Source organism: Bos indicus x Bos taurus, chromosome 3 (assembly GCF_003369695.1).
Source record: "Bos indicus x Bos taurus breed Angus x Brahman F1 hybrid chromosome 3, Bos_hybrid_MaternalHap_v2.0, whole genome shotgun sequence".
Classification (NCBI taxonomy): Eukaryota; Metazoa; Chordata; class Mammalia; order Artiodactyla; family Bovidae; genus Bos; species Bos indicus x Bos taurus.
The window spans coordinates 27,306,988-27,314,818 of record NC_040078.1 but is presented as its reverse complement, the minus strand read 5'-3'; the positions used below and the strand labels follow the sequence as shown (position 1 = coordinate 27,314,818).

At 46.0% G+C, this 7,831-nt stretch overlaps 1 long non-coding RNA gene across 2 annotated transcripts; it reads left to right on the top strand.

Moving 5' to 3' along the window:
* The first annotated feature begins 249 nt into the window (after positions 1 to 249).
* Positions 250 to 5,661, top strand: LOC113890470. Of its 2 annotated transcripts, none has more exons than XR_003510501.1 (3): positions 250 to 380; positions 2,293 to 2,391; positions 5,460 to 5,661. It is a non-coding gene; the product is annotated as an uncharacterized LOC113890470 (long non-coding RNA). The 2 variants fall into 2 exon arrangements; XR_003510500.1 differs by having other exon boundaries at positions 250 to 629.
* The last annotated feature ends 2,170 nt before the right edge of the window (positions 5,662 to 7,831 follow it).

The following is a 7,831-nucleotide window of genomic DNA, read 5'->3' as shown; positions in this document are numbered from 1 at the left end:
CTATCTCCTCCTCAAAGCAAAGCAAGGAAAGCTCAGCGGGGCGCTGGGATCCGTCTCAGGGCATCAGCCTTCTGGGGCGTTCCAGACCGGGGTGTGTGGAGAGGGAGGCTGCGCGAGGCGGGGAGGGGAGAAGCAAGAAGGTGGGGAGGAAAGAGCGTTTAAGAGTAGAGGAGAGAAGAGTAAATGGAAAGAGAAAGGAAGGGAAGGGAAGGCGGAGCCAGGGGAGGGGCGAGGAGACGGTGACGAAGTCGCGCCTCGAACTTCCCACGGTGCACCCGGTGGGATCCTTCATTCCCGCAGGGGCACCTGGAGAGGAGGTGTAGGAGCCGCGGGCGGGACTGAGAGGGGAGAAGGAAGGAGCAGGGGAGAAAAACAAAGGGGTGAGAGCTCAGCGCCAAGGCCGGGAGGTTTTACCGACGCCCTAGGGGGTGGGGTGAAGGAGGTGGGGCGCGGACCGGCTCCCACGTGCGCCCCTAGCGCCTCTCAGCCCCGAGGCGCGTCCCGCAGCCGCCCGGCCCGCCCCCTGGGTTGCCTTCCACCTACTGTTTGCTCCTGGCTTTCAATTCAGTGGTGGAATGTTTCCACCATTTCCTTCCTGAGGCTGAAGTTGAGGCCCACTGTCTCCGCTGGTATGAAATATTATTGTTGTACTCTTGCTTTTGTCTCTAGTTTGTGATTTGAGGATGGAAAAGGTGCATTCTCTCATAATTAATTTAGGTAGCTGTCAGTGTGGTCACAGCTGGCCCCAGGCAAAAAGCGGAGCCTGAGAATTGAGGCGATGGAAAGGAAAGAGTAACCATGGGCCAATGGAGCCCCAATGTGAGCCTTATTTAACCCACTGGAGCCCGCAGGCGCTGCCTATGCCTCTCTCCAGCACCCACTGCGCAGAAATACTAACTACTAAACATTTGCTATATTGCCTCATTTAACCCCAGAGTCACCCCGTACATTCGCTTTTACAGTCCTTTTTTATAGGTCAATAAACTTGGGAGAAGGCAATGGCACCCCACTCCAATACTCTTGCCTGGAAAATCCCATGGATGGAGGAGCCTGGTAGGCTGCAGTCCATGGGATCGCTAAGAGTCGGACACGACTGAGCGACTTCACTTTGACTTTTCACTTTCATGCATTGGAGAAGGAAATGACAAACCACTCCAGTGTTCTTACCTGGAGAATCCCAGGGGCAGGGGAGCCTGGTGGGCTTCCGTCTATGGGGTCGCACAGAGTCGGACACGACTGAAGTGACTTAGCTTAGCTTAGCTTAAACTTAAGGGAGATCAACCCTGAATATTCACTGGAAGGACTAATGCTGAAGCTGAAGCTCCAGTATTTTGGTTATCTGATGTGAACAGAGGACTCACTGGAAAAGCCCCTAATGCTGGGAAAGATTGAGGGCAGAAGGAGAAGATGGTATCAGAGGATGAGATGGCTGGACAGCATTACCGATGCAATGAACATGAACTTGGGCAAACTCTGGGAGATGGTGAGGGACAGGGAGGCCTGGGGTACTGCAGTCCATGGGGTTGCAAAGAGTCAGATACGATTGGGTGACTGAGAAACAACCAGTTACAATTTGAAGAGGTTAAGTAATTTACTTGCTTCCAGCAACAGGAAAAGCTCAGATCTGAACTCTGATCTCTCCTGTACACCAGGCAGCCCCTCCTGATACCTATCTTTGGAATCCCAAGATTCCCAATTTCCTCCATCCCCCTCTCTCCTTATCTCATCCACACTGAGGTTCCAGGCCTGAAGTGTCCCCTTCTCCTCCCTCCAAAGAATCTAAATCTCAGATTGGGGCTTCCCTGGTGGCTCAGTAGTAAAGTATCTGCCTGCCCATTGATCGCACATTCAATCTCTGGGTGAGGAAGATCCCCTGGAGGAGGGCATGGCAACCCATTCCAGTATTCTTGCCTGGAGAATCCCCATGGACAGAGGAGCCTGGCAGACTACAGTCCATGGGATCAAAAAGAGTCAGAAATGGCTTAGCAACTAAACAACAGCAAAGCCTCAGGTTAAAGGACCAGGTCTTAAGGAAACTGATATAAGTGACAGCCAGGAAGGCAGAGCAGTAGTTTGGGCACAGCAAGCCCCACCAGTGACCCCCTTCCCCACCCCACCAGCGCTCAAGGCTTATAGAGCAGCCAGGCCCAGTCCTTCCCGAGGCCCTGCTTTAGGAGGTGGGTCTGGAAAAGAGGAGTGGCTGAACCTTAGCTGAGAAGCTCCTGTGTGCCTGACACGTCCTGGCGTGTTCTGCCACACACTTCACAAATGTTACTCCTTTATCCCTCACAGCTACCCACGAGGGAGGGGCTTGCTACTCTCCACATCTCACACAGAAGGAAACCAGGGTCTTCTCGGAGGTGGAAGAACTTGCCCTAGGAAATGCTGCTAGTGAGTGCCTGATTTGGAATTGAAACTCGTTTGTTCAATCATCTGTTCTTTCATTAAGTGTATTTTTATTCTTTATTGCTTTTGCTGTGTGCAGGGATTATGGAAATAATCCTTCTTTCCCTCACTGCTTTGCTCCAAAGCAGGTGAATGTGCTCAGTTGCCTCAGTCCTGTCCAACGCTTTGTGACCCCATGGACTGCATCCCACCGGGCTCCTCTGTCCATGGAATTCTCCAGGCAAGAATACTGGAGTAGGTTGCCATGCCCTTGTCCGGGGATCTTCTTGACCCAGGGATCCAACTCAGGTCTCCTGCATTGCAGGTGGATTCTTTACCCACTGAGCCACCTGAGAGCCCAGGTGAATCATTTCAGTTCAGTTCAGTCGCTCAGTCGTGTCCAACTCTTTGCGACCCCATGGAGTGCAGCATGCTGGGCTTCCCTGTCCATCACCAACTCCCAGAGCTTGTTCAAACTCATACCCATCGAGTCGGTGATGCCATCCAACCATCTCATCCTCTGTTGTCCCCTTCTCCTCCTGCTTTCAATCTTTCCCAGTGTCAGTCTTTTCCAATGAGTCAGTTCTTCGCATCAGGTAGCCAAAGTATTGGAGCTTCAGCTTCAGCATCAGTCCTTCCAATGAATATTCAGGACTGATTTCCTTTAGGATGGACTAGTTGGATCTCCTTGCAGTCCAAGGGACTCTCAAGAGTCTTCTCCAACACCACAGTTCAAAAGCATCAATTCTTTGGTGCTCAGCTTTCTTTATAGTCCAACTCTCACATCCATACATGACTACTGGAAAAACCATAGCTTTGACTCAGACGAACTTTTGTTGGCAAATAATGTCTCTGCTTTTCAATATGCTGTCTAGTTTGGTCATAGCTTTCCTTCCAAGGAGCAACCGTCTTTTAATTTCATGGCTGCAATCACCATCTGCAGTGATTTTGGAGCCCAAGAAAAGAAAGTCTGTCACTGTTTTCATTGTTTCCCCATTTATTTCCCATGAAGTGATGGGATCAGATGCCATCCTCTTAGTCTTCTGAATGTTGAGTTTTAAGCCAACTTTTTCACTCTCCTCTTTCACTTTCATCAAGAGGCTCTTTAGTTCTTCACTTTCTGCCATTAGGGTGATATCATCTGCATATATTAGGTTATTGATATTTCTCCTGGCAATCTCGATTCCAGCTTGTGCTTCATCCAGCCTGACATTTCACATGATGTACTCTGCATAGAAGTTAAATAAGCAGGGTGACAGTATACAGCCTTGACGTACTCCTTTCCTGATTTGGAACCAGTCTGTTGTTCCATGTCTAGTTCTAACTGTTGCTTCTTGACCTGCATACAGGTTTCTCAGGAGACAGATCAGTTGGTCTGGTATTCCCATCTCTTGAAGAGTTTTCAAGTTTGTTGCGATCCATACAGTCAAAGGCTTTGGTGTAGTCAATAAAGCAGAAATAGATGTTTTTCTGGAACTCTCTTGCTTTTTCCATGATCCAATGGATGTTGGATTTTGATCTTTGGTTCCTCTGCCTTTTCTAAAGCCAGCTTGAACATCTGGAAGTTCTTGGTTCACGTACTGTTGAAACCTGGCTTGGAGAATTTTGAGCATTACTTTACTATCATGTGAGATGAGTGCAATTGTGCAGTAGTTTGAACAATCTTTGGCATTGCCTTTCTTTGGGATTTGAATGAAAAGTGACATTTTCCAGTCCTGTGGCCACTGCTGAGTTTTCCAAATTTGCTGGCATGTTGAATGCAGCACTTTCATAGCATCATCTTTTAGGTTTGAAATAACTCAACTGGAATTCCACCACCTCCACTAGCTTTGTTCATAGTGATGCTTCCTAAGGCCCACTTGACTTCACTATCCAGGATGTCTGGCTCTAGGTGAGTGATCACACCATCACGGTTATCTGGATCATGAAGATCTTTTTTGTATAATTCTTCCATGTATTCTTGCCACCTCTTCTTAATATCTTCTGCTTCTGTTAGGTCCATACCAGTTCTGCCCTTTATTGTGCCCATCTTTGCATTAAATATTCCCTTGGTATCTCTAATTTTCTTGAAGGTGTCTCTAGTCTTTCCCATTCTATTATTTTCCTCTATTTCTTTGCACTGATCACTGAGGAAGGCTTTCTTATCTCTCCTTGCTATTCTTCGGAACTCTGCATTCAAATAGGCATATCTTTCCTTTTGTCCTTTGCCTTTCACTTCTCTTTTCTCAGCTATTTATAAGGCCTCCTCAGACAATCATTTTGCCTTTTTGCATTTCTTTTTCTCGGAGATGGTCTTGATCACTGCCTCCTGTACAGTGTCACAAACCTCCATCCATAGTTCTTCAGGCACTCTGTCTATCAGATCTAATCCCTTGAATCTATTTGTCACTTTCACTTATTATCATAAAGGATATAATTTAGGTCCTACCTGAATGGTCTAGTGGTTTTCTCTACTTTCTTCAATTTAAGTCTGAATTTTGCAATAAGGAGTTCATGATCTGAGCCACAGTCAGACTGGGAGCCCAGGTGACTGGACATGAACAAATCAGTACAGTTGGGTGTTGTAGAATAGCTGCCATATCCAGTCACATGCGTGGACCACAAACACTACACGGTGGCCAGTTCTCCTTAGTGGGAGGCCGTGGGAAAGTGGAAGGGAGTCAGGAAAAAAAGAAAACCTTCTTGAAAGAGACCTATGCAGCCAGCACTTTTCTTCCCTCCTCCCCCCGTGTTGCCTCCAGAAACACTGATATGGGCCTCAGAGTGGCCTCAGAGTGGGCCTCTTTGAATGACTCTTGACTCCCTTGCTTAGGGCCACCTGACCTCACTGCTGTATTATGAGGATTATTAGATCATTATAAAGTGCCTTGCATTTCTTGGTATATTTAGACCTAAATATACAGGAATCACCTTTTTTTCTGCTTCTCCAGTTCAACAGGACATGATTTTAAAATATGCTTGACTTGAAGAATAAGGATTTTTTTAAAAAATGTGGGGAGCCTGAGGTAAAAATGGAAAAGAGATGAAACCCAAAGTATTTTCAAGGTGTCTTTCTCTGTGTTTCTATTTTGCAGGTTTTAAAAGCAGAAGTAAAGTGTAAAGAAGAGGGAAATGGCTCTGATGCAGCATTTACATAAGAAACACATTCAGAAAAAAAGAGGCTGTGATTCTGAAAGCGTCCTTATTATACCGCACTAAAAATCTCCCCTGGGATCGGTGGAGGTTTAAATTAGCTGGGAAGAGGAGGAAATAAAATCTGTCTTTTCAAATTGCAAATCTCTCCCAAACTGAACATTTCTCCCGAGGAAACGGCCACACTGTGTTCAGGAGCAGACAAAGCCCTCTTTGAGCGAGGGCCCCACCTTCTCCAGCCTTCATTACAATTCCCTGCCTCCTCCTACATCCGCTGGACAAGTCCTGACACCGCGCTCCTGGGCTATGTCTTAGTCATTGAGAGAGATCTCAAGGAGGCCCTTGTTTTTAGTGGGTGTGCAGTTTGCTCTAAAAATGTGTCCACCGCCCATGTAATTGACTTGAGAAATCAAAGTCAGTGGAAAGAGCGCAAAATGTCATCCACTTCTACAGGTTTCTTTTATGAATGGGTGTATTCATTTATGTTTTCTCCAACCGCTATCAAATATTTGCATGTTAAACTGCAAAGAATTTCACAGAATGCCATCAACACAGTGTTCTGGTTGTCTGTGGCTACATAATGCACTTCCCTGAATGTGGTGACTGAAACAGCAACCATTTTATTATGTATTGTGATTTTATATCTCAGGAAGGAGGGCAGGGCTCAGCTGCGTGATTCTCCTGCTCGAGGTGGTGTCAACCGGATCACTGGCTGGCCTTTAGCTAGTGGTGGGGCTGATCTGGAGGGCTCCAAACAGTTTTACTCACATGTCTGGCACCTTGGCAGGGATGGCTGGAAGGCTGGACTTCATAGACCCTCTCTCTTCCTGTAGACTCAAAGCCTCTCTGCATTGTCTCTCCAGTAAGTTGACCAGACTTCACGTAACAATTCTGTTCCTGAGTCCCAACTCATACTGCTCCCCACACAACAGGCAAGTAAATCAAGAGATAAATGGTTGGGGCAAGGAATAGCAGCATTATTCAGAAAGCCAGCAGACTGAGAAGGTGGTGGACTAGTATCCCCGAAAACCATCTTACTTGAGTTAGAGTTCAGGTTTCTCCTACGTTAAAAGGGGACAGAGTGTGGTTGGTTGCTGTGAACTTCTTGGTGCCAGAATCCTTTCTTCTGTTCACCTAGGTCTGGTCACAATATTCCTATAAACCTCCAATAAGACAGATGTTATTCTTGTTCTGCAATTTTTATCTCTTTGTGAGTGGAAAATGTAACTGACGTTATACCTTGAAACATCAGAGCCTTGAGAATGGAATGTCTTATATATTGCAGGCTCCAGGCAGCATTCTTATAGCAAGAGCAATATAATACAAAGGTTAAAGTTAAAGAAACAGGTTTCAATATGGAGTCAGATTTGTTCTTCCCTATTATGGTTCAGATACCTAACACCTAGTGTTCCAGGATGCATAAAGCCGAAACTGCCATACCCTATTAGAGGCTTGTCTTTGGAGTCCCAAAGTTCCAAGTTTCTTCCTCACACTCTCTCCCCCTACTTCATCCTGACTCTGCTCAGGACAGCCACTTACTGTGCCCAGAACTGGCACAATCATGTCCATTGAAGTCTATTATTGACCAAAGCCAGTTACAGTACAGCCCAGAATAATGGGGAGGGGAAGTAGACTCGCCCCTCTATGAGAGGAATATCAAAGAATTTGTGTCCATCTCGAATCCAGTAGCCAACTATACCGAGTATCAGTAGGGCTTGTGTGTAGTCTATAGGGATAAGAATAGACTATGCAGAATCATAGAATCTTGGATTTGGAAATGACCTTAAAGATTATCTTGTTCAACATCCTAATTTTAAAGATAAGGTAAGGGAGACTAAGAGAGAGTTGGCAAACTGAGTCATGTGGCTGAAACTGTTGTAGCCACACGTTCCGGGAAACAAACTCGCTCAGAAGGACAATGCAGATAGTGGAGTGCAGTTTATTACACCAGCGGGCCCAAGGCAGAGTCTCCTCTTAGCCAAGGACTCCGACCAGTTTTTGTGAAAACCTTATATACCCTAAGTGTACTTGCTCAAACCTACCTCCCCAAATTCCTTGAAACTAGTTTGGACAAGGTAAAAGAGAGATACGAACAAAGTTAACCCATGATTCATGTGTCATAAGATTAGATAAACAGTGAATATTTATCAATAGGACTGTGGTCATATCCCAATAAACATAATGGAATTTACGACTTTGTTCTGTTATAGAGGTAATTAGCATATTCTTTTAGGCAACGGAGAGTCCAAGTACAAGTCCTGAGGCTCTTTTAATGGGGGTATGGTTTTCCATTGGTATGCCATTTCTATAGACA